This window comes from Natrix helvetica, assembly GCF_964273705.1.
Source record: "Natrix helvetica genome assembly, chromosome: 4".
Lineage (NCBI taxonomy): Eukaryota > Metazoa > Chordata > Lepidosauria > Squamata > Natricidae > Natrix > Natrix helvetica.
In genome coordinates this window covers 142496455-142523493 of record NC_138550.1, presented here as the reverse complement: position 1 = coordinate 142523493, position 27039 = coordinate 142496455, and the positions used below count along the sequence as shown (strand labels likewise).

The 27039-nt window shown below is 40.1% G+C and overlaps 1 long non-coding RNA gene across 1 annotated transcript in view; it reads right to left on the bottom strand.

The window, feature by feature from the left end:
- LOC309391939 overlaps window positions 1-27039 on the bottom strand; it is a 48226-nt gene that overhangs the window by 17923 nt on the left and 3264 nt on the right. The window lies entirely within an intron of this gene.

Here is a 27039-nt window from a genome sequence, read left to right as displayed (position 1 = left end):
GTACTTATCAGAATTTTCTGCAAGGAAAGTGAGATGCTCAGGGATGAAAAAGAGTGGGAGGGTAAGGGCACTATTTCTGCTATAGAAAAGGGGAAGTAGCGGTGTAGGAGAAGCAAGGAACAAATGACACACATCCAGAAAAAAAGCCTATGGAAAGCAAAGGGATGGTTATTGGTTCCATGAAATTTCATGGCTGGAAAGAAACAATGTATCTTTTATTATGCAATTTTTCTCTTTTGCTTCCTCTCCCCACCATTCACTGTTGTATCCTCTCCACATAGCCTTGCCAAGATTGATAGAGGAGGCACAAGAGTCACACAGCCAGCCCAGCCTCAACCATTTTAAATCTCTGTATACTCTGTATGTAGCTTGACAACAAGTAATTTGAAATGCTTTGTATAAGCTACAGTTACTAAATGATCTCAATCAATCTGCATTTCAAAGCAAAGGCAGACCAGATTCCTTGACAATGTGAATCAAATATGTGAATTATGCACTTTTCATAATTTTGCCTTATGAATGAAAATACTGTGAACAAAGCAGCATATTTTAGGGATCAAAATATTAAGAATATTATTTTAGGATAAAATGCTTTCATATGCTTAAATGTGAACTGTTCTGCCTTTTTAAATAAAAATGCAGATGGATGCAGAAAGAGAATAGAACAGATTTGTAAATAAGAATATGAGAAGCTGACAAGGACCAGACTCACAATGAGCTTTTAATATCCTCTTATCCTTCCCTAATATACTCCCTATATACTTCTTATCCTCATCCCTATACATTCTCTTTACAACTTTTTTTCTTGTTGCTTCGTGGTATCCCAAATAGAACATCTACCTTCAGTCACACTTTTGTTCCATATAGAATCAACCTTGTGAACTCTCAAGTTTATGTTTCCTCTTTCCGCTATGTATTCAAAATCTTCTCTTCTCTTCTCTTCTCTTCTCTTCTCTTCTCTTCTCTTCCCTTCCCTTCCCTTCCCTTCTCTCATCTCCTCTCCTCACCCCATCCCATCTCACCTCATCTCATCTCAATGTGTCCCAGTTTGATATGGTAGTTAAGAACACTGAACTAGAAACCAAGAGACTCTTTGAACTAGTCCCAGCTTAGGCACAAAGAGGTGAGCTTGCACCTGTCACTCTCCCCCACCCCATAAAAAAATGATGGCAGGCCACTTCCCAAAAATGTTGCAAATTTCCAGAAGCCAAGATTGCCCTAAAGTCACACATAAATAAACAAATACATTCTAAAACTAAATGGTTAAAGTTAGTTATTCCAGTAAAGCAGGGTAGAAGCAGTTTGTTCATATGTTATTCTATATATTAGAGCCTGTTAAAGATTTGGTTGATATGGATGGAAACGTTCATCTTTATCCAGCATCATGAATGTCATTCAACAGAGTCATACTGGAACATGGCTATGTCCTTCATGAGCCTGCCCATTGGTAAAATGCTATGGGCAAAAAGTACATCCCCAGAACAATGTGAAAACACAAATCCTCTTTCGAAAATTTGAAATACACAAGAAGGAGAGCATGGAAAAATGTATTCTTGTCTCTTCTGATCCCAATATAAGATGGGCAAATTTTACAGTAGAGAGTTTGTGCTATATAATATACTTATATAATATAAGTAAGCTATTCCCATAATTTGAACCCAAATCTGACATAAAATGACCAACTGATAGATGGAGTCAAGCAAATTCAAGTGATGATCCATGGTGATCAATGCCAACCCCCCACCTGCTTAGCTGGATCAGCTAAAGTATCTGATTGGGCTTGTCCCAGGTCATTCTCTTGGCAATAATCTTAAGTGGTCCTCAGAGGAACACATTGTATTAGTGACTGTTGTGACTGCCAACTCAAGCAGCTACCATTGCCACCTCATTAGCATCAGTCCAAGAATGCCCTCAAAGCAACATTTAGAAACTGACTAAATGTTTAGTCAGTGCGTACCCACGCACGTTATAAGACAGATAAAACTATCTTAGCTGGCTGTTGTAAATATTCCTCTGCTAATTCAACAAGAAATGCTACTGCATGAATCCTTAATGCAGAACACAGCTAAAAGTGATTTTAGCAATTTTCTTCCCAAGTTAATTCAAAATGTATATCCAAATGTTCCTCTTATTTTTTCCCCAAGCACTAGGGAGGATTATATTCAAAACCAGAGGTAATCGAGTCCAACCCCAGACAGCGTCCCCACCGCCTGACATTCCCCAGCCCCACCTCCTCTGGGAAGGCTCTGGGGGGAATGCGGAGCCCCCACCCCTTCTGCTGCTCTCCCCCACCCTTCACTCTTACTCCCTCCCTCTCTTGGCAGGCCGGGCGGCCGCAGCGCTACTGGGACGGTGAGCATGGATGGGCCGTCACCCCGGGGAGGGGAGGTCTGGCCGCCAGCAAAGGGCTTCCGCCGAGGCACCCCATGCAGGCAAAATAGCGAGCGAGCAAAGGAGGATCAGGCAGGGCACCGAGGCCCCTTCGCCTCTCACTTTGTCTTGATGAGGTCGCTGCAGCTTCCGGGCATGGACGGACAGAGGTAGCCAGAGCGTCCCGGGCGGGCGAGCGGGCAAACGATTGAGGGTCAGGCAGCTCTTTCGCTCGCTCGCCCGCCCCCGGGCTTCCCCGCCGCTCTGGCTACCTTCGTCCATCCGTGCCTGCAGCTGCATCGACCTCATCAAGACAAAGTGGGAGCGAAGGGAGGCGAAGTGGCCTCCCCTTGATCACTCGCTCCCCCCCACCTGTCCGCACTATGCTAGCCCTGCGCTCACTGATTGGCTGGCTCGCCAATTGATATATGTATCAATGTATATCCAAATGTTCCTCTTAGAGCCCTCTCACCTCTAAGAGCCCTATCTATAGAAAGCCAAGCAGAAAAAAATATAACTGGGTTTAGGTAGGGCTCTTAGAGGCGGGCGGGATGAATGGTGAGCCAGCCAATCAGTGAGTGGGCAGGGCTAGCATAGTGCAGATGGGCGGGGGGAGTGAGCGATTGAGCAGCTTCTGGATGGGCGGGGGTGAGGGAGCAAACTGGTTCTGAATGGCTCTCTAGAGGAGGCCACATCCAGCACTCCTTTGCCGCCCTCTTGCCTCTTACCACCCCCCTGCCACCCCCCTTGCCTCTTACCACCCCCCTAAGCCATCTCACCACCCCCCAGAGGGTTGTACTGCCCACTTTGGGAACCACTGGTCTGGAGCATCTTATACTCCAAAATTATGGTAATTGGATTTCTGATACCTCCCATAAGTGATGAAAGAAAGAAAATTTATGATCTTGTTTATAAATCTTGTTTATAAATTTATAAACACATTGTTTATGTGTTTGTATTCCAGTTTACTTGCAGATATTTGTTTCTTCACATCTCTCTGTGCAAAAGATTGAGGTTATTTTGTTTGATGTAAAATATAGCGCAACACGTTACTTTCCAAAAGTCATTTTCTTATGTTATCAATTTGAAGAGAAATGTATTGCCTTGGAAACAACAACTGGAGAGTCCAGAATATTGAAATGTTACTAGGATTCTTTGATAATATTTTTTTACCTGTAGTTTTAGGCTTGATGTAAAGCGATATCTCTGGTTAATTTGGTACTATTGGAAAGAGTCCTATTCCACCTGAGAGAAACTGCATGATGATACATCCTGTACAAAAGGATCAATTTAACACATCTGCAGTGGATGGCATGTGAGCGTTTGTGCCAGAAGCTGAGAGATCTTCTAGAGGATTTCACATGAGAATTCTGAACTAGTTTGAAAGCTTCTCCAGGTTTTTGCCATTCCATGATGTCATCAGGGTTCAAAACTTGAACAATAATGGATGAAAGAATGCATGTTGCTGAAAAACAGAAAACTTTTGGAAGTGGAAGCATCTGAATTGAGATTCGCATGGCATGGATACTTATGCTACAACAGGGGTGTCAAACTCAAGGCAAGATGGACGGATCTGACCTGTGGGGCGCTTAGATCTGGCCCATGGGGCCACACTGGAAACAACAAAGGACCAGCCCATGGTGCCTCTGTCTGCAAAGACAGAGCTTGGAAGGGCCACACGCAGCCCTCCCGAGCAGGGGTGAAATTCATTTTTTTACTACCGGTTCTGTGGGTGTGGCTTGGTAGGCACGGCAGGGGAAGGATACTGCAAAATCTCCATTCCCTCCCCACTCCAGGGGAAGGATAGCACAAAATCTCCATTCCCACCCCACTCCAGGAGAAGGATACTGCAAAATCCCCATTACCAACCCACGCCAGGGGAAGGATACTGCAAAATCTCCATTCCCTACCCAATCCAGGGGAAGGATACTGTAAAATCCCCATTCAAACCCCACTCCAGGGGAAGGATACTGCAAAATCTCCATTCCCTCCCCACTCCAGGGGAAGGATACTGCAAAATCTCTATTCCCTCCCCAATCCAGGGGAAGGATACTGTAAAATCCCCATTCAAACCCCACTCCAGGGGAAGGATACTGCAAAATCTCCATTCCCTCCCCACTCCAGGGGAAGGATACTGCAAAATCTCCATTCCCTCCCCACTCCAGGGGAAGGATACTGTAAAATCCCCATTCAAACTCCACTCCAGGAGAAGGATACTGTAAAATCCCCATTACCAACCCACTCTAGGGGAAGGATACTGCAAAATCTCCATTTCCCCACTCCAGGGGAAGGATAGCACAAAATCTCCATTCCCACCCCACTCCAGGAGAAGGATACTGCAAAATCCCCATTACCAACCCACTCCAGGGGCAGTATACTGCAAAATCTCCATTCCCTCCCCACTCCAGGGGAAGGATACTTCAAAATCTCCATTCCCTCCTCACTCCAGGGGAAGGATACTGTAAAATCCCCATTCCCACCCCACTCTGGGGCCAGCCAGAGGTGGTATTTGCTGGTTCTCCGAACTACTAGAAATGTCGACTACCAGTTCTCCAGGACCTGTCAGAACCTGCTGGATTTCACCCCTGCTCCTGAGCTCCTTTTCCACTGGCAGAGCACTCAGACCACCAGAGGGACCCCCAGCATGAGTGACGTTGAGCTGGCCATGCCCCCCTGGCCACTCCCCCAAGATCAAACACAACCCTGAAGCAGCCCTCAATGAAATCGAGTTTGACACCCCTGTGTTACAACAAAGCTAAGTTTAACATTGATTTTTAAAGTCATTTTGTTAGACGTGAAATATTGAGAATATTGTATGGAACTGATGCAAACATGCCTGAAAAATCCTTTGTAGCTCTCTGCACAAAAATGATTTTTTAGAAGAGAAATAATAGGTACACATAAATAGTTAACTTATTCTGATAAGGCAATGTAAAATAAAATCAAGAAAGGAGTTGGTCATAGAAGGATACACATGTTGATTATTAGAAAGATTTTTAGCATATAAAAGAACTTATGGTTTTGAACATTGTATGATTGAATTTTAAACAGAACTGCGTACAAAGAATGATCATATTGCTAAAATATATAAACTTTTATTGAAATTTGAAACAGAAGAACAAGTAAAAGGGATCACTTCCGGTCACTGAAGGCGACGGACGTTGTTGTCCGCTGTTCGTCTCTCTGGTGGGCTCCTTTCAGCAGCACAGGGGGTCTCGGAGGGGCCACCTGCCACAGGGCAGCTTGTTGGAACGCCCCCCGGATGCGGCGGCAGTTGGCGGGGGTGTTTGCAGCCACGCCCCAGGAGACGGGGAACGGAGGGTGGCAGGGAACAGCATTTGGCTGTCTGCCCTTTCACTGAATGGGCTCCGGGAGGAAGGAGTCAATTAAGGAGGAGCGGCTGGAATGTGGGTGGTGAGAGATCCATCCTATTGTAAATTCGTGTTCAATCTATTTGAAACTGGAAGATTAGAGGGGGGTTCCTGCTTCTCTTTACCCCCCTCGGATAAAGCGGCATTTGAATTACCTCTCTCTCTACTGGAATGGAGAGAGAATAAAGGCTGACTTGTCACCTGCATTAACTATGTGATAAAGATTCATGTCATAACTGCAAGAGATGATTGCTGTTTTCTTAAAGGAAAAAAACATTATGGAAACCTTTGTTCTTCTCCCTGTGAAAAGAGGAGCCAAGATGGCTCCCCTCCATCTTCATTTTCACTGACAAATGAAGTCTGCCTTTTGAAACTGCCTTTGAAAAAATCTCTGGCATTGTATTATTATCCCCCCTGAAGGACCCCTGGACCTCTCCTGTTATATGGTCTTCCTGAATTTTGATTGTTTGATTTTCCCCTTTCTGGTGTGCTTCCGTGTCTGGGAACTGTGATGGAGAACTGACTTTTCACTTTTGGTTTTGCCTGCGCACTCCATTGACACCATTTCTTTTGTAAAAGATTTATTCCATCGCTGAACTCAGATAAATGGGGCCCAAAAAACCACCAACGGGCAAGTCATTCTCGGCTCCCACATCTACCATCTCCAGCCCAAGTATACATCAGATGAAAATTACTTCATTGTTATAACAAGAAGGGTCTGGAGAGAGCTCAAAACACTTATCCATTACCCAAATGTTTCAGAAAATTATGAGGGGTCAAAATGAGCTGAAAAAGGAGGTGACAGATCTCAAAGAAGAACTCAGAGGTGTACAACACCATATAACAGAAAACAAACAAAAAATTAGGGTGTTGGAGGAGAGGGCGGCTGGGCTGGGATAGGAGGTTAAGGCAGTCCAGAAGGGGAATTTAGAATTGGAAAAAATTTATGGCCAAGATAGAACTTGAAAGAATGTCGTTTTTTCTCAGATTCCAGAACATATCAGAGACAGAAAATGAAGATCTTAAGGATATTATGAGTACAATTTTAGCAGAATATATTAAGAGAGACAAAGTACAGTTGTGGTGGGATATGGATCTGGTTTACAGGATTAATTCAGCATACGCTAGAACACATAATGTTCCAAGGGAGGTACATGTTAAATTTCTCAGGAGGACCACGAGGGATGAGGTGCTAGGGGCTCAAAGGGGGGGGGGGACCACTAAAATATAAAGACAAAGAAATTACCATTCTTAAGCAAATTCCAAAAAAAAAAAAAAAAATAGAAAAGGAGGAAGTATTCCTCCTTATCAAAGAAATTATATGATAAAGGAGTTTGGTTTAGATGGTTATTGCCAAAGGGAATGTTGATCTTTTGGGAGGGAAACAGAATTAGAATTAATACAGTGGGGGAGGCAGAAGCCTTCATTAAAAACACGTCTCTCTCCTAGAGGATGAAAATATGGGAGGTAGTGAAAAAGGTAGTAATGTACAAGATATGAAGGAGGGAGGGGCTGTGGCTTCATCTGGGGACAGGGAGGAGGGAGCAATATTGAAAAGGCTCAGGTCACAAAAATAAATGCATTTGAAATATTTTTGTAATTGTTGATATACTAGAAAGTGATAAAAAAGAGATGATTGAACACATGGTTGATATAATGTAAAACAAAATTCTGTTTTTGCTTATCTTTTATATGTTGTCTTTAACACTGTAAAAATTGTGAGATTTGGGGGGATTTCTACCACTAGCACGGGAGCTGCCAAAATTTTCTATGTACCTTTTTACCTTTCCCCATAAATGTTTAAAAACCAATAAAATTCTTTTTTTAAAAAAGAAGAACAAGTAAAAGAATGTATGGTAAAATGGGCTAAAATTTTGGTTACAATACCGAGATGGAACAGTGGGAGACTATGTGGTTAAAAGGACTGAAATTTATATTATGTTATAATCTTTAAAAGATTAATAAAATGATGCATATCTCACCAAAATATTGTCTAGTATGTATAATAATATAAATTGTAAACAATAGGGGACATTTTATCATGCCTGATTTACATGATAAAAGCTAGAAAATTCTGTGGTCAATTATATATATTAATTGGGACACAGTGGCTCAGTGGCTAAGACGCTGAGCTTGTTGATCAGAAGGTTGGCAGTTCGGTGGTTTGAATCCCTAGTGTCATGTAACAGAGTGAGCTCCCATTACTTTTCCCAGATTCTGCCAACCTATCAGTTTGAAAGCAGGTAAAAAATGCAAGTAGAAAAATAGGGACCATCTTGGTTGGAATATAACAGCACTTCATGCACCTTTGGCATTGACTCATGCTGGCCACATGACCATGGAGACATTTTTGGACAGTGCTGGCTCTTCAGCTTTGAAACAGAGATGAGCACTGCCCCCTAGAGTCATGAACGACTAGCACAGACGTGTGTCTGGTGGGGGGACCTTTATCTATCTATCTATATCTATATATCTATCTATATCTATCTATATATATCTATATATATCTATATATATCTATATATATCTATATCTATATCTATATCTATCTATATCTATATCTATCTATATCTATATCTATCTATCTATCTATCATCTATCTATCTATCTATATATTAATACAGAAGATTTTAAAGATTGGCATACCATTGAAACCAGAGATTTCTTTGATTACAGAAAAGATATTGTCAAACTTTAACGTTGATTAGAATCCTCTTATTGACTTTTTGCATGAAACGGGAAAAAAATGAAATGATGTGGTTTTGAAGAGTAGGAAAAATTGATTGTTTAAAAAAATGTAAAGAATGCTATAGCCCTAGAGTAAGACATTTACATTAGAAGTCACTTTTTTATATTGCGTTTCTTTTTACTGCATTTTTATTTTTTCATATATCATGTCTTTCTGCCTCTTTGTTATAAATAATAGTTTAGCTTTTAGTTTTTATCTTGTATCTTTAAAAGTTATATATTGCAATTAAATTAATCTTTGAAGATGTTATTACTCTGAAGCGCTTCTGGGAGGGCGACAAGACACCATGCTTGACTTTGTCGCCTAGCTCTTGAATGTCAGGTATTTTTAAAGAACAAAAGCTTAATGTTTTTAAAATTTCTCTTATAAGAATGACTGAGAGGTTATTTTGTTTTGCTTTTTTGCATAAACCAGGTATTTGTCAAAGTGGACACCTGAAGTTTTCCATTCTATTATCACTTTTAAGCATATACGCCCAGCTCTATAGTTAGGTCATATATGAAAACATTTGAATGCAAAGTCTATTATCTACCAGAAGAAAATGAATAATTATCCTCCATGTTGACTGAATAAATAAACAAATACATTTTTAATGAACAGTGGAGATGATTGCTTTATTGGAAGTCATCGCCAAAATTATATTCATAGTTATTATCTCTCTTTACCCAAACATGGTAATAAAATTAAGACCCTTGTGCACTATATTCTGTTAACATGATTAATGGGAATAAGGAAAGGCTCATATCTAAAATGAGAAATATTACGGGAATCATTCATTTCTGTGATTGGAATGCTGCAATGCAATTTTACCCAAGGGGCATAGAATTACTCCTATCTGAGATGTTTATTGTACAGCTAGTAATAAAAATGTGGTTTAAGTTTGAAAATTGTCAAATGTTGCATTTAAGCAACAAGAAATACGGCAGAAATTCCAGACTGTACAAAGTAATTGTATAGCCAATTGAAATAAATGGTCCTTAAATAAGAGAAAATATACATAACAGTCCTATATGTATTCAGTAGAAAGTTCTTTCCTGGTGAACATGCTTCGGATCACAGGCACAGGCTATATAGATATATTCTGGGAATATATCGTTAGAAGGCAGTGAGGCATTCTAAGTAAATTTCATTATTTTACATCCATTCATTTATATCCACTGTGTCCCAGTCTCGGAGACTCCCTGCAGAAGTCCCTGCAGTTTTCTTGGCAAAGTTTTTCAGAAGTGGTTTGCTATTGAAAATGCTCACTGATCTGCTGCTAGACCCCTCGCAGTTTGCCTACCATGCAAATAGATGATGCTGTCAATATGGCACTACATCATGCAACATCTTGAGTCTCCAGGGACCTATGCATGGGTCCTTTTCGTGGACTTCAGCTCGGCATTCAATACCATCATTCCAGAAATTCTTCACTCTATGTTGATTCAGCTAGCTGTGCCTGTCCATACTTGTAGGTGGATTATAAGCTTTCTGACAGACGGAAAGCAACAGTTGAAGCTTGGGGAAATCACATTGAATACCCAAACAACTTAACACAGGTGTCCCCCCAGCCCAGGGCTGTATGCCTTCTCCGTTACTCTTTTCTCTCTATACCAGTGACTGGATCTCTAAGTTCACTCTGTTAAAGTATGGAAGCTTGCAAAGGATACAGCAGTGATTAGTCTCATTTGAGATGGTGATGACACTGCATGCGGGACGCAGTGGCTCAGTAGCTAAGACGTTGAGGTTGTCGATCAGAAGGTCGTCATTTTGGCAGTTCGAATCCCTAGCACCGCATAACAGAGTGAGCTCCTGTTACTTGTTCCAGCTTCTGCCAACCTAGCAGTTCGAAAATAATGCAAGTAGAAAAATAGGAATCACCTTTGGTGGGAAGATTACAGCGTTCTGTGCGCCTTCAGTGTTTATTCATGCCGGCCACATGACCATGGAGATATCTTTGGACAGTGCTGGCTCTTCGGCTTTAAAACAAAGATAGCAGCGCCCCCTAGAGTCAGGAATGACTAGCACATATGTGTGATGGGAACCTGACACTGCATATAGACAGGAAGTTGAGCAACTGGCCTGTGGTGCAGCCAGAACAATTTGGAGTTGGACATGCATAATGCTTCATGTTTCATTTAATTAAATTTACATCAAACATCTAATGTTGAGGAAAACAATGCCAATTAATTATTAAATATTGCATCTATTCAAATATATCCACAGATAAATCAATCCTTGAATTTTTAGAGCACAATACTGTGAAACATGTGCCACCATGGGTAAGCTGTTCTTCAAAATGATTGCATGTTTTACTTTTCAGAATTGGTTTATCCATGGGTAATCTAAAGATGATCTGTTTTTATAGTATTGTGATAAATATATATATACCGTATATATATATATCAAGGGTTGGTTTATTTGTGGATGGACTTATACATGATTCTATATGTGAGGTATAGCTGCTTTAAAAAAGTGTTGCCATATATGCTCACAAATAAACTCGTCCCTGATACATTGAACCCTATTTTTGAATAATTTGAGGCATCTAAAATCCTTGGCTTATTTGTGAGCAAATATCATAATACATAGATATGCTGATAAAGCATCACTCAACCAAGTCTGCCTAGAAGATGTGTTGTACAAGAAATAAGAGTAAACAGTTAATTCAGGTATCAATGAAAGAGAATATTTGTGGCTTTGGGTTGAAATGAGAGGTCCTTGGTGCTCTCTCAGCTTGGTTGTTTTCTTTCAAACCAGATAATTAAACTAATTAGCACTGATGGTGATCTCAAAGGTGTTTTTCCCCCAAAGGTAACTGGACTGTTTTTTCCCCCAAAGGTAACTGGACTGTTTTTTCCTTGAGGAGGAAGACTGAAACAATTGTTCTCTAGTTCCCCTTTAAGTCACAAGCTTAAAAAAGTGTGGGAATATGGTAGTCTTCCAATGACAACATATAGATATTCTTGGGTGTAGGACTATGAATGTGCAAAGCCATTATTAAGGGCTTCTTTCCTAGTGATTATACAGACATAATTTCGTGTGATTAAGGTATGAAACGGATTCAAGTCTTTCCATTTCTTTTAACTTGCCTTTGAAGGATGAAATCTTTGCCTGCTGTTATCAGCTTAAAAACCGACAGGTTCATTCCGCTATATCATACTTGCATAGACAAAATTCTGAAACAGAGGAAGGCAAAAAAACCAAAAACCAAACAACCAAACAAAAACAAACGGGGCATGTCAACATCCTACTGATGCTTGCTGACTGATCTTGTTAGCACACATATCATTGTCCTCATGGCATGGCGACCTAATACAAGAACTGCAGCCTGAAGAACTACCAGCCCCCACAAAAGTGTTATGATAATGTGCTTCAGTCAGACCTCCCCCACCCCATCTCCCACCCTGGGTCTCTTTGAACGGAATTTGATTGTCAGCATTATACACAAGTCCAGACAATGCTTTCAATGGAAGCCTTTTTGGAAGACAATTAAAGAAAGCATGATAACGGGATTTGTCACCATGATGTGGCTGCTATTTGAGCAGGCATTATAATAATGAAAGAAAGTTTTACTAATTGAAAATGTGAATCAAATTCAGCTGTCTTTCTCCCCCTCTCTCTAATTTCTCTTGGATGAAAGCCAATTAAGCTCATCTGTCTAATGCATCTATTCACCCCTCAGTGCAACAATGTGTCAATTGTAATGGATGTCTAATAAACTCAGACTTTTTAGGACATAATGCTGAGTACATAAAAGAATCAGTGAGAAACATGGGCATATACCTTAAAAATGTTTTGGTAAGAGAAACATTTGACCTTGGAAAAGGTCTCTGTCTGGGGTTTTTCTTCCCCCTCCACAATCAGACATGCATAAATTAGGAGAATGTGATTTTCTTCCAAACCACTGCTCAGTTTTTCAATCTTGAATGCGCTTTGATTGCACATACAGAGCTCAGCAGACTTTTATGTAAGCAACAATTGTGTGTGTGCACAGCGAGACAGCCAGCAGCTAGTAGATTTTTTTTTCTCCAATTTTTTTTTATTTGCCTTTGAGACAAACTTGACTCCTGGCAATTGCTTGGACAAGTTCCTGCAGTTTTCTTGGCAAGATTTTCAATGGTTTTCCATTGCCCACTTTTTAGGGCTGAGAAAGGGTAAGGCAAACATACAGTATATCACAGAAGTGAGTACAACCCTTCCCATTTTGTAAATATTTAAGTATACCTTTTCGTGTGACAACACTGAAGAAATGACACTTGGCTACAATGTAAAGTAGTGAGTATACAGCTTGTATAACAGTGTAAAAGTGTCGTCCCCTCAAAAGAACGCAATGCACAGCCATTAATGTCTAAACTGCTGGCAACAAATGTGAGGGGTGTATTCACTTCTGTGAATAAAGCAACAAAAATGAGTACACCCCTCCCCAGTGATAATGTCCACATGGGGCCCAAAGTATCAATATTTTGTGTGGCCACCATTATTTTCCAGCACTGTCTTAACCCTCTTGAGCACGAGTTCACCAGAGCTTCACAGGTTGCCACTGAAGTCCTCTTCTACTCTTCCATGATGGGCTTCTGTGATATACTGTATGTGTCCCAGGATCAAGTTGCAGGATCCAATCTCGGTTTGTTACTAGGACTAGAGGTTTAATCTTATGAGCTTTTGGACTCATGCTGGAGCCCACGAGGGAACAAATATAGGCACAGAACAGTGGTGGGTTGCAGGTGGTACGCGTACCTGTGCCTGGTGCTCCGGAGGGCCCACCCACCCACCCGAGCTCCTTACCTGTATTTGAGCTCTTTGGCGCTTCCGGTACGGAGCGCATGGCACCTGCGCGATGCTCTGCCAAGCAGCTGGAGCATCGCGGAGCATCACAAGAGGTAAGGATGCGTGCATGCGCTGTGCGCACTGCACATGTTCATGTGGTGTACACTGGTCCCATTGCCACCGGATCCCGTTGGCAATGGGATCCAGAACTCACCACTGGTACAGAATAGCCCAAAGCACACATTCTGGTAGAGAAAAGTTTGCAGAGGATGAAAGTCTAGCATGAGTTCGAAAGTTCGAAAGATTAAAACTTTGGTGGTGGTGATCGATCCAGATTGGATCCTGAGAAAGTGTGACTGCCCAAACTAACCCACCTGGCTTTGTGGCTAAAGCAATGAATACAACTTACAATGTCCCGATTTCTACCCTGGTGCTCTAATAACTGCACCAGCCTGGCTTTCAGAATGGTGGCTAGCAGACATGGTATTCAGCCAGCGATCTCTGGTTCATGCGAACCTGCAGCAGTGGCTGCGGGAGGCTCTGCCCACCCCCACCCGCCAATGTAATGCGTGAGCACCGCGCACACGCAGAAGGTAGTGTGCATGTGCAGATGCAGCACATGTGCTCACATTTGCGAACCGGTACGGAAGGTAAGTGAATCCCACCGCTGGTGGTTAAAATTTAAAATTGGAGAGTATAAAAGACTCACTTTGCCATACAATACAAAGCGCAGTACAATACAGTGACCTTCATCTGTTGGTCTTACTAAGTTCATATTATTGACAGTAAGGAAGATGAAGTGGATGAATCTGCAGTATAATTATATCTCCAATGTTCTTCAGCCTTCTTGACGTGCCTTGTTTCAATGATAGTTCAAGAGAATGGAAGGCAATGAGAAGGATCTCTACCTATTGAGCGTCTTAAATTTTTGGAAGCATGGAGAAGCTTCAGAGTGATGGAGAACAGTGAAACAACAGCAGGATTTAGCAACTCCAACCATTCGATACATTCAAATCCATCCCCAAGAAAAATCTGAAAGAACAAGGTGGTTAAATGAAGGCTCCTTTAACAGAGGAAGAGAAGTTTTGAGAAACTCAACCACCAATTTCAGCATATCTTAGATTCTTACATGGGATCTGAGTAACTCTTATTCCCAAGATGTAATAGATCATCCAACTTTATTTTAATGCAGGGCTCTAGAAGCCACAGCTTGATCCTGCATTTCAGGCCTCTCCTTTCACATGGTCAAAGGGATGAAGGACGTTTCGGTCCAGTAAAATCTGAAAGGCAGAGGATCGCCATTTATGCTTTTAAACAAGAGCTTCTGACCCATATTTATTTATTTAAGATGCTTATGCTGACTTCCTGAAGCTACCACTTCACAAACAGAATTGAGAGAAATAAGTCAAATCTGGTATTATTAAGAGAGAAATCCACAGACGTGTGTATACTAACCATTAAGTTTGCTTTTTATCCCATACCTTCTAGTATAAAACAAATGACAGAAAAAAGGTTCATAAAGCAGAAGCCACAGTGGGAAAACTCTGTCCCAAATACTTACTGATCTAGTTAGTATTCCAGAATCAGCATAAGAGAATAAGGTGTAAGCTATATAAGAGAGTAAAATTGCATAAACATACAAGCCCATATTTGCTTTATTTATTTAGTGTGTTGTATATTATACATGGTCTATCAATAAGTATTAACATTTCACCTAGATGAGAAAAAGCAATAACATATAAATGTTAAAAAGATCTATGTTCAAATACCCATCTCTAGGCCATTAAGCATTGAAGTATAGCATTGTTTATATTTTTTAAAAAAAATCAGATACTGGATCAGTATATGCTCTCATCTTATAGCCAGTCATGATGTGATCTACTGTTTGATGTAGGACCCTGCAGTCATACTGAAGGTAGGATACAATGCCCCTTTTAGACAGAGAGTCCTGGCAGACATCATGTGAGGTGCAAATCCTATTCAGGATTGTCCATTGCTGATGTGGAAGTTGAAAGCCTGGCACTTTTTATACATTTATGTCTTCCTATGTCTGACCCATTCGGCTTTCCATTGGGAATCGTAGTTAGAGTTGTTGGGAAGATGCTGTGCAAGTCCTAGTTGAATCTTATAGCTGATAAATGTAGAAGGTTGGTGTGCACCAGTAGGAGTGAGTTGTTCATAATTTTTCTGTATTCGCTCACTAGTGCATCAGGTTGTGAATCTAGTTCGTCTCCTGTGGTGCACCTTGGATAGTGTGACAGCGTGGACTAAACAAACCAGCAACTGCTGGCAGCCAGACTTCTCTGTAGACTTTCCTGGCTCTCAAAATACATGGCAACAAAAACAAAAAGAAAAAAAAACCCAGAACTTTTCAGACCGTAATGACAAGAGAGATCGGGAATGTTATTCAAGTGTATCAAATCAATGTTCAGAACACCCAATCTTTGCTATTGAATACAGATAGCAGTCTTTAGATTTTCTATCCATGCCTTTCATGGATTTTCTGGATGGCTATATTTCTCACTAGTGGTTCCCAAATTATGCAAAAAGAAGGCCAGCTTAAAAGTATTTTGCAGTAAATCTGGTTAGAGATAACGCAAGCATCAATTAGAAGATGTAAGCACACCATGGTTACGGAACCTGTGATAACTGAAGTGGCATGATGGCTTATACAGCAACTTGTTCCTTCACCTGCGTTTACTGATCTAGTTTTTGCAATATTTCTGAATCAACAAACTCTTAAGTCCAAGCCAGATGGCTCACCTGCCCCTTTGCACAGATGTCTTGTGAATGTAGACTGGTCAACAACTGATTCATAATTTCACAGTGTACCCATCTGTTTGTAGACTCCACATGTTGAGGGGCATTTCATAGCATTGCAGAACACTCATGCTCATCTATAACTTGCTACTCATGCTCATATATAGCTTGCTATGCCCCGTTTATTCTGAAAGTAAATGGTACATTCTGCAGATTGTTGCCATTGAAAGAGCCACGAGTTTAAACAACATATAAAAAAACCCACACATGGTTTTCACTCTACTATTTATTTATTTATTTATTTATTTATTTATTTATTTATTTATTTATTTATTTATTTATTTATTTATTTATTGCTATCTTTCTTGCTTGGCTTAAATGTCTGTTCAAGCAGCAGTTATCAATTCGTTTTCTAAGTCATCAGACTGCCCCAATTAAAAAAAAATATTTACAACTTCCTTTTGAGACAGGAAATATAAATCCTGCCATATTAATTACAGCAGTAGAAAGTTGCATTCCTGAAAAACTGCTTGTTGCCAGAGCTATAGGGAATAACACTAAAGTTCTAGCTGAATGGAAGTAAATTTAAATATAAATTCATATAAGGAAATGTACATCAGGTATATTAAGAAGAAAAGTAGTGGGAAAGCCTACTCCATAGAATAGAATAACAGAGTTGGAAGGGACCTTGGAGGTCTTCTAGTCCAACCCCCCTTCCGAGGCAGAAAGCCCTACACCACTTCAGACAAATGGTTATCCAACATCTTCTTAAAAACTTCCAATGTTGGGGCATTCACAACTTCTGGAGGCAAGTTGTTCCACTGATTAATTGTTCTAACTGTCAGAAAATTTCTCCTCAGTTCTAGGTTGCCTCTCTCCTTGATTAATTTCCACCCATTGCTTATTGTCCTATCCTCAGGTGCTTTGGATAATAGTTTGACTTCCTCTTCTTTATGGCAACCCCTGAGATATTGGAACACTGCTAACATGCGTCCCCTAGTCCTTCCTTTCATTAAACTAGACATACCCAGTTCCTGCAACTGTTCTTCATATGTTTTAGCCTCCAGTGTCCTAATCATCTTTGTTGCTCTTCTCCATGTTTCCTTGTATTAAATAAAAACATAGAAAGGAAAAAAAAAAGCCATACAGTCTTTGTGTGCAGGAGCACTGGAATTTTTATCCTCTATTAGCAACAGGTATCCTAGGAGAATCTTTTATAAAACCACTAATAAATTATCAAAAACAGTTAGCATGATGGGAGTACATAATGATATATCAAACAGCAAAGCATTTTAGATTTCTTGCTAGTAAGGTACAAGCTCAATGAGATCGTAAATGTATGGAGGAGCAGGGGTTATCAGAATTAGGATAGTGCTGCATAAACCTTTTTTAAAAAGACTTTTTTGGAACATTTTCTCAATTTCACAGTGATACTGGAAACCTTGCTGTTGCTGGGTATCCCACAGTCATTCACATATGCTACCTAATAAGTGTAATATATCTGGCAAAACATCAGAATGATGGAACTTTTCGCAGCAGTGTGGTATTTACACCAGAGATTTATGATGGATGTTTTATTAATGTGAGGAATAGCTATGTCTAATTTTTAATCTGAGAATTACTAGCTGCGACGTATTATGCTATGCCTGCAATGAGAAACGGAATTCTTGCTTACAAGCAATGGGAAATAATGAGATCACGTAGGCACTAAAATGAACAATAATTCAAAAGTTATCATTCCCATCTCACATATGCATGAGGAGACAATCACTTCTGTGATGGAAGAGATAATGGCTGGTTTATAAAGCCAGCTATACTACCTTGATCTGGAATATGCATTTCAGGAGTGGGTGGTGGTGGTGTCTATGACTCAGTAGCACTTTCTGGCAGATGTTTACATTTCTGACATCTTCAGAAATGGCTAGAAAAAAATCCTGTTGGATAACTTGAAGAAAGGATATTGGTCAGGATAGGCCTATGGTGGTTAACCTTTTTCTAAAGGTATGTCAAAACTATGTCTGTGCATGCTATTGTGAGTGTGTGCATGCCCACTCACCCACCTGTGCATGCGTGACTGACCCCCTGCACATACACACACACACACACACACACACACACATGCGTGTGTGTGTGTGTGTGTGTATTTTGTCACAACCCCTGGTATGCCCAAATATGGGAGGGAGCATACTGCTTCCCTTTTCTGTCTTTCGGCTCACCCTAGGAGCCATCCAGGCAGAAAGCCATTTTTTTATGTTGCCATTGTTACATTTGTGTTGCATTTGTGCTGATAAATAAATATAGGGTATAGATCTATTTCAAGCTATTTAGCTCTCATCAGCTAGCCATACCCTTACTGGGTATTGAACCTGGGCTGTATTACATATCAGGCAGATGTATTAGCCACTAAGCCACAGGCTCTCCTCCTTTCAGCTAAGCCAGGAAAATAGGTATTGTGTCACAACCCCTGGTATGCCCAAATATGGGAGCCGAAAGACAGAAAAGGGAAGCAGTATGCTCCCTCCCATATTTGGGCATACCAGGGGTTGTGACACAATACACCTATTTCCCTGGCTTAAATTGGTGCCCAAATTGTTGGACATCAATGGTCATAATCCTCACCCAAACTTGGTTGATGGAATGAATTTCAGCACACAAGTCATATATAAAGGGGTAATGAATGTCTTTACACAATTATATCTAATTTAAAAAATAATGTCTCCTTAAGATTTTACATAATAATTAAAGATAATGTTTATAAATAAATGTTATGCTCTGTAAATTTTTGTATCATTCATAATCTTGAGGAAGGTTTTTTTTTTTAAAAAAAACCACCCATGTTGTCTTTGGAGACATTTAAGTTTATGTCTTTGGTGTAGGTGGTTAAAACAATGCTTTTTTTTTTACTCATTTCAACTGGATTCATAGGGATGAGGAAAATCCTGCCTATTTTTTTTAAATGCTGTACAGTTGGCATCATCAAAATGCAATATATTCAGTGCATGAATTCAAGATGATTTCAATTACAGTGATTTTAATTAGTTCTATATAGACCAGTGGTTCCCAAACTTTTTCAGTCCACCGCTCCCTTGGTGTTACAAACTGATCTTCAGTGCCCCCCACCCAGTGGTGGAATTCAAATTTTTTTATGACCGGTTCTGTGGACGTGGCTTGATGGGCATGGCTGGGGGAGTCATGTGACTGGGCGGTTTGCATGAAGGAATAAAGATAGTAAGAGTAAAATTTAAAACTATAACAATTAATTGCACATTTATTCAAAATCCAATTTAAAAACCTTTGTAGTTAGTTAATTCAACAAAATTGTTGAACATGATCCAGTGATACCAGGTTTTCAAAGTCTGATAGTCATTTATCAAGAACCTTAGTAACTAGTAACTTAGTAAACTTAGTAAAATTTAGTAACTACTTCACTGTTCAGTAAATTCTTAATGTGATGGATGGGCTTGATGAAGTGATACCAGTTTCCCAATGTCTGGTTTTAAGTCACTTAGCAGGAGTCTTAAATCACCACATTCAGTAATCTGGAGTCATTTTCTTTGCTTGGAGAAAAGTTGGATGACCACACTGAAGCCACATTCCACCAAATATGATGTTGGAAATACAACAAGGAGCTTCTTAACCACTGTCCATAGTGCAGGATAGCGACCAGAAATTTCTTTCTGTAACCAAAATTCTTGGTACGATTTCTTGAACTTTGGCTTCAGCTCAATGTCACCAACATTTGCTTGAATTATTTGATGAGATTATTGCATGGTACCTAGAGACTCCCAATATGGAAAGTGAGAATGGGAACATTTTAACAGATCTATATATTCATGGGTTATAATTTTCACTAAAGAACCATGGGGATGGAAAGGGAAATATAGACAATGGAGTCCAATCCCCTTCCTCAACAGTTTGGAAGCAAAGAATAACTCTAGCAAAATGTAGCCTTTTACCTCTTTGGGGAATCATTATTTTTATATTATTATTATTATTATTATTATTATTATTATTATTATTATTATTGTTGTTGTTGTTGTTGTTGTTGTTGTTATTGTTATTGTTATTGTTATTGTTATTGTTATTATTATTATTATTGTTGTTGTTATTATTATTATTATTATTATTATTATTATTATTATTATTATTATTATTATTATTATTATTAATTTATTTTTCCCAATACAACTCATGCAAAGGCTCATCCACAACTACATTACATTTTTCACACTCATATTTGTTATTCCTTATAACTTCTTTAAACTAAACATTTAGTACAAATCACATATATATATCACTAATGCAGTTTCCTATCTCTTCCATTGACATAATTAACACCTTATGTATTGAATACAAGTATATCAAGTATAGATTAAACATGAATTGAAAAACATCTAATTCAAATGTATAAGCTGTGAATTTATTATATAATCACAGGCAAACATTGCACTTATGCCTAAGTCCTCTACCCGCGCACATTATAAGACAGATAAAACTATCTTAGCTGGCTGTTGTAAATATTACTCTGCTAATTCAACAAGAAATGCTACTGCATGAATCCTTAATGCAGAACACAGCTAAAAGTGATTTTAGCAATTTTCTTCCCAAGTTAATTCAAAATGTATATCCAAATGTTCTTCTTATTTTTTTTCCAAGCACTAGGGAGGATTATATTCAAAACCAAACACTTTGCTGTGTGTGTGTGTGTGTGTGTGTGTGTGTGTGTGTGTTTGCTTGCTTCTGGTCTCCAGAGTCAGAAGGGTCGGTTGGAACCCCCAGAGATAATCTAGTCCAACCCCAGACACTGCCCGCCCCACATTCCCCAGTCCCACCTCCTCTGGGAAGGCTCCGGTGGGGTGGAATGCGGAGCCCCCACCTCTTCTGCTGCTCTTCCCCACACTTCACTCTTACTCCCTCCCTCTCTTCACAGGCTGGGCGGCCACAGCGCTACTGGGACGGTGAGCATGGATGGGCCGTCGCCCCGGGGAGGGGAGGTCTGGCTGCCAGCAGAGGGCTTCCGCCAAGGCAGCCCATGCAGGCAAAATAGCGAGTGAGCGAAGGAGGATCAGGCAGGGCACCATGGCCCCTTCGCCTCCCACTTTGTCTTGATGAGGTCACTGCAGCTGCCGGGTGTGGATGGACGGAGGTAGCCAGAGCGGCCTGGGCGGGCGAGCGGGCAAGCGATGGAGGATCAGGCAGCTCTCTCACTCGCTCGCCCGCCCCCGGGCTTCCCCACTGTTCTGGCTACCTCTGTCCGTCCCACCCGCAGCTGCAGCGACCTCATCAAGACAAAGTGGGAGCGAAGGGAGGCGAAGTGGCCTCCCTTTGATCACTCGTTCCCCCCCCTGTCCGCACTATGCTAGCTCTGCGCTCACTGATTGGCTGGCTCACCAATCGTCCCACCCACCTCTAAGAGCCCTATCTATAGAAAACCAAGCAGAAAAAAAGATAACTGGGTTTAGATAGGGCTCTTAGAGGCAGGGGGTGCGATTGGTGAGCCAGCCAATCAGTGAGTGGACAGGGCTAGCATAGTGCAGATGGGCGGGGGGAGCGAGAGATCGAGCAGCTTCTGGATGGGTGGGGGTGAGTGAGCAAACTGGTTCTGAATGGCTCGCTAGAGGAGGCCACCTCCAGCAATCCTTTGCCGCCCCCCTTGCCTCTTACCGCCCCCCTAAGCCATCTCACTGCCCCCTGGGGGCGGTACCACCCACATTGGGAACCACTGATATAGACCAATCTCTCCTCCACACACCTAAGCAGATACGGACAGACAATGAAAAGATAGAAGAGTGGGGAATGGCTGGGTGGGGGAAATAGATAGACTTAATTTTCATTTCTTTGGGGCACTGGTGGGATTCAGGTTTTTTTACTACTGGTTCTGTGGGTATGAATTTATGGGTGTGGCATGGCTTTGTGGGCATGTCAGGGGAAGGATACTGCAAAATCCCCATTCCCTCCCCACCCCACTAACCTGCTTTCCAACTCCATTCTTCTGTTCAGGGCAACAGCCTATTTGCCGGTTCTCCGAACTACTCAAAATTTCCACTATTGGTTCTCTAGAACTGGTCAGAACTGGCTGAATACCACCTCTGCTTTGGGGTTAAGAGTTCATAGTTATTTTTTCCTGCTGTCTTAGAACACAATGCAAATAGTTACCTTCCCTCCAATCATTAAGAATTTCCCCCTGTGAGAGACTCACCTAGGGATTTTCTTAGTGAATTTAGAACTGTCCCTACTAGGACTGGAGCAATTGTTTCTTTTGCTGAGTAGATAAAAATGCAAAGCTATAAAGGACAGTCATTATGACTGGCAAATGAAAGGTGGATCTGTTGGCAAAAAAAGCCAGATTCTTGAGGATACTGCTTGAGCAAATGTGATCAGGGTTATCTCTCTATAAACATAATTCATTACTGATGCACAGTTTGCTTGATAAGCAGTTCCGTAGGAGTATGTGAATTCATTGTGTGCATAGCTTCAAAAGTGGGGAAAATAATTTTCTTCACCAATGCATGTCGACATCAATAGAGATATGTTGACTAATACATACACACTTCAAAGGGGAACTCGATAATCTTCCATTGTATAGAACAATCTGCTAAAAGCTCTATGATTTTAAACAACGGGGAGAAATTTGTCTCAGTGGTACCAAGAAGATAAGTACCATATGCCCGTTCTTTATAAAATAGCCTGGTACTTTCAGTTAAACAATAGTAACTTAGTTTATTTACAATAACGTATTTATGGAAATCTAGACATAAGTCTGCCTTTCTAAGAAGAAATAAAATACCCAGATACATCTTTCTTCTGTTCTTCCAGGGTTTTTGCTTACCGATGGAGGTCTTGGCTCTTCTTGCTCTTGTTCTCAGGTTAGAATCTCATTTCATAATTCTTTATGCATTAATGTTGCTATATAACTTTCAGCAGAATTATGTGCTGCCAGTAGAAGAGATATCACCCTGCCAACAAAAGTGCATACAGTCAAGGCCATTGGTTTTCCCAGTTGCAATGTATGGCTGTGAAAGTTGGACCATAAGAAAGGCTGAGCGCCAAAGAATTGAGGCCTTTGAACTATGGTGCTGGAGAAGACTCCTGCAAGTCCCTTGGACTGCAAGGCGATCAAACCTAGAGGGGATCAACTTTGACTGCTTTTAGAAGGCCAGATCCGGAAAGATGAAACTCAAATATCTTGGCCACTTCATGAAAAGGAAAGACTCACTGGAGAAGAGCCTAATGCTGGGAAAAATTGAGGGGAAAAGAAGAAGGGACCACAGAGAATGGGGTGGCTGGATGGACTCACTGAGGCAGTAGATATGAGCTTAAATGGACTCCAGAGGATGGTAGAGGACAGGAAGACCTGGAGGAATGCTGTCCATGGGATCGCGATGGATCGGACATGACTTCACAACTAACAACAACAACAAATAGAAGAGATATTGCTTGCTTTAAGAGATTATGTGCTTTCGTGACATATTCATTCAGTATGACTGAGTAACTCCTGGACTCAACTAGAGGCAAGTCTCTCCAAAGGATATATGCTATGGATATTAGCCATTGTTCTTTTATGAGTTTCCATCATCAACCCTGTACTTGGTGCCTTTCAGATTGCTTGGACTATAATTCTCTGAATTCTTAGCCAGCAACATTGTTGGGCAGCAGTTTATGGAAAGCTGAGCTCCTTGAACATGCAACAAGCTGCCATTGGTGTATCTTTGGGTACCAAATACTATTGCAAATATATATATATCTTGATTCAACAACCATAACTGTTGTCTAATTGGTGGTCTATTTTTCCATTGCCTCAAAACTGCCAGGATTCTGAAATACTCCATTCTAGTATATGAGTCTATCAGAACTGAAATTGTGCTTTTTCTATGTGTTTATATCTGGAGAAAGGATGAACTTTGATTCTGGCAGGTACTGGAACTCTTGCTGGTTTTAAATATTGTGTTAGAACTAGGGACACCAAAACTCAAATCTGTTCTCAATCATGGGGATTACTGGGTCACTAGCTGAAAGATACCAGATAAAGTTGGAATATCATTTTTAAAAAAATAAGGTTTTGGAATAATGGATAAGGATTTTCCATTGGATATACAAAGGAGATCTGCTAAAACCTCAAAGAAGCAATGGGAGGAAGAACGAAAACATCTGAATAAATTAAAGATCAAGATTGTTAGAAGTAACATTTTTCGCTTATTTTTAAACATTAAATATTTATTTTTTTGACTTAGTTCCTTTTGTTTCCCTCCCTTTTTTGTTACTTGTTATTTTTTCTGTTTCCTTTTTCTTGATACTTGTTTTGAAGGAAGCATATTGGTATACTCCGCCTGATATTTTCATCTTTTTAAAAAATGATACAATCCCCAAAACATATTAATCTCACTCCACATCTTATCACAACTTGCCCATGTCAGAGAAATCAGAACTACAATGTGTATGCAGTACGCATTCTGTTATTAACTAATCAGAAGGTATATGGTTGCCTGCAGCTTTTGCAAGAAAATATGGGATCACAAATTGTTTGGAAAAAGAAATAAAATTCTTTCTCAATTAGCTGCAAGGCTTCTTTGCTGACATTTAGAAATAACAGAATTATTTACCCAAGATTCCTTTCCTCTCTCCTCCATGCAAATAACTGCAAAGGTCCAGTAGAGCTTTAATTTCAGAACTATGTTTTGGGAGACTGTATTTGCTATTACTGTTTAATATAATAATAATATGTAATGGGTGTTGAATAAATTGTTAAAATTCCAAAAGTCTCTTGAGCTGAATAAATATATTTTGAAGATGCATTGCAAAGAGAAGGTTTTCTCCCCCCCCGATCAATTATCTATTGAAGGTTTATTTATTCATAATATTTATATTTGTAATAATAACCTATCTTTTAGCATACTAGGGAGTTTCCAAGGAGTTTCAGCTACTATTATTCCACCTATTGGTGAGTTGAATTTATGTTTTACCGACAAAGAAATAAAGGGAGACTAGTATTGATCTATTTCAAGCTATTTAGTTCTCATTAGCTAGCCATACCCTTCTGGGATTCAAACCCAGGCTACTTACTCATTAGGTACATGTATTAACCTCTAAGCCATGGGGTCTCCTCCCTTTGTTGGCTATACCAGAGGAAAGATTAAGTGTTTTTTTTTTGGTCAGGGTAACCTAGTCTACCCAATTAAGGTGTGGTGCATACTGCTTCCATTTTCACCTTTTGTCTTTATTACTTTGCCGGTAAAACATAAATTCAACACCTATTGGTGAATTTCTGGCTTTGAGTGCCAAATGCTTTTGCAGATAAAATAGCTCAACTTATTTCTCAAAGAAAGGTAGTGGTCGAGTTAGGGGTACAAAGTTAAAAGTATGAGGTAAATCAATGGAAATTGAGAATACTGAACAGCTTTGGATTTGTGATTGGATGTTGATGGTGAAGGAATGAAATGAAAGGCTGGGCAGAAGAATAGTCTGGTTGCAATTCTGAACAAGGTTAATGAATACTACAATATTTTACTGCTGGCTTCCCTTGTAAAATAACAACATATCAACACAGTGCTGTGTGCATATAAGTGGGGTGGAATGTTTTTTGGATTCCCAGAAGGGATTTCAGAGGAGCAAGAGACAGCACATAGTTTAGACCAGGGGTGTCCAAACTTGGCAACTTTAAGACTTGTGGACTTCAACTCCCAGAATTAGTCCACAAGTCTTAAAGTTGCCAAGTTTGGACACCCCTGGTTTAGACAGTGTGGGAGAAAGAATGAAGACAGCTTCTCCCCAATAGTTTCCAGAGAATATGTGTTGTGGTTCAAGTAGTTTATTTTAGTTTGGCAAACCTTTACCTTTACCTTTATTTCGATTTTTATACCGCCCCCTCTCCCCAAAGGGACTCGGGGCGGTGTACAGTCAAATAAAACAGATAAAATGGAATACAAACATACAAACATAAAAACATAGAAGAGGAGGCAATACGACACTGTACAAAGTAAAGTAGATAAAAACAATATTTCAACAATCCTAAAAATACCCAATTAAAATTACCCAGTTAAAATATATCTGCCAGGAGGTATAATAAGGTTATGAATGGTCCAGGCCGGCTAAACGGAACAGGTGAGTCTTCAGTTTTCGTCGAAAGGAGGGGAAGTCGGTGGTGGTTCTGATATCGGGGGGGAGGTCATTCCAGAGGGTTGGGCCCATCACAGAGAAGGCTCTACTCCTAGGTGCCGCCCGTTGGCATTGCTTAGTGGACGGCACCCGGAGGAGTCCTTCCCTGTGAGAGCCTATGAATGAATCCTAGCAATTAGAAATGAAATAAAACAGGTTTTGTATGGAATTTTTATGATGCTGATGGTTGGCTATTTAAAGTCCTTAAAGTTAAGGATCTAGCAGACATGGCAAAATTGGTGGAGATGGCAAATTGAAATGAGATAAAAATCTACAGAGATTTTTATTAAAGAATGGAGACCATTTATGTGTTACATCAAAAATAAGCAGAGGAAAATAACTTGATAAAGGATTTTGAAAATAAAATAAAAGGAGATAAGTGAAAATTTTGATTGTACTTCTTTATAATGGAATATAAAAGAAAAAGAAATGGTTGATGAATTCATGAACACAATGAAGAGCAAAAAGAGATTGTATGGTTTTTAGACAGATGTTTAATTTTGTGCAGTATTTGTATGTACAGATAGTCCCCAATTAAGAACAAGTTCTGTTTCCAAGATCTGTCCTTAAGTTGAATTTGTATATAAGCCAGAAGAGTATTATTGTATAATAGGGTATAAGTAGCATTGTGCAATAAATTCGAAGTATACAAAGGCAAACTTGAATCATTGTGTATTTAACTCAAATTTTGCTACAAAAGGCTCCATTCTTAACTATGGGTCATCCTTAAACTGGGGCATTCTTAATCTGAAGATTTGCTGTATAACTTTTTATGAATTGTATGTATTGTGTAGGAGTGGCTAAGATGCAGAGCTTGTCAATCAGAAAGGTCGGCATTTCGGTGGTTCGAATTCCTAGTGCTGCATAGTGGAGTAAGCTCCCACTATT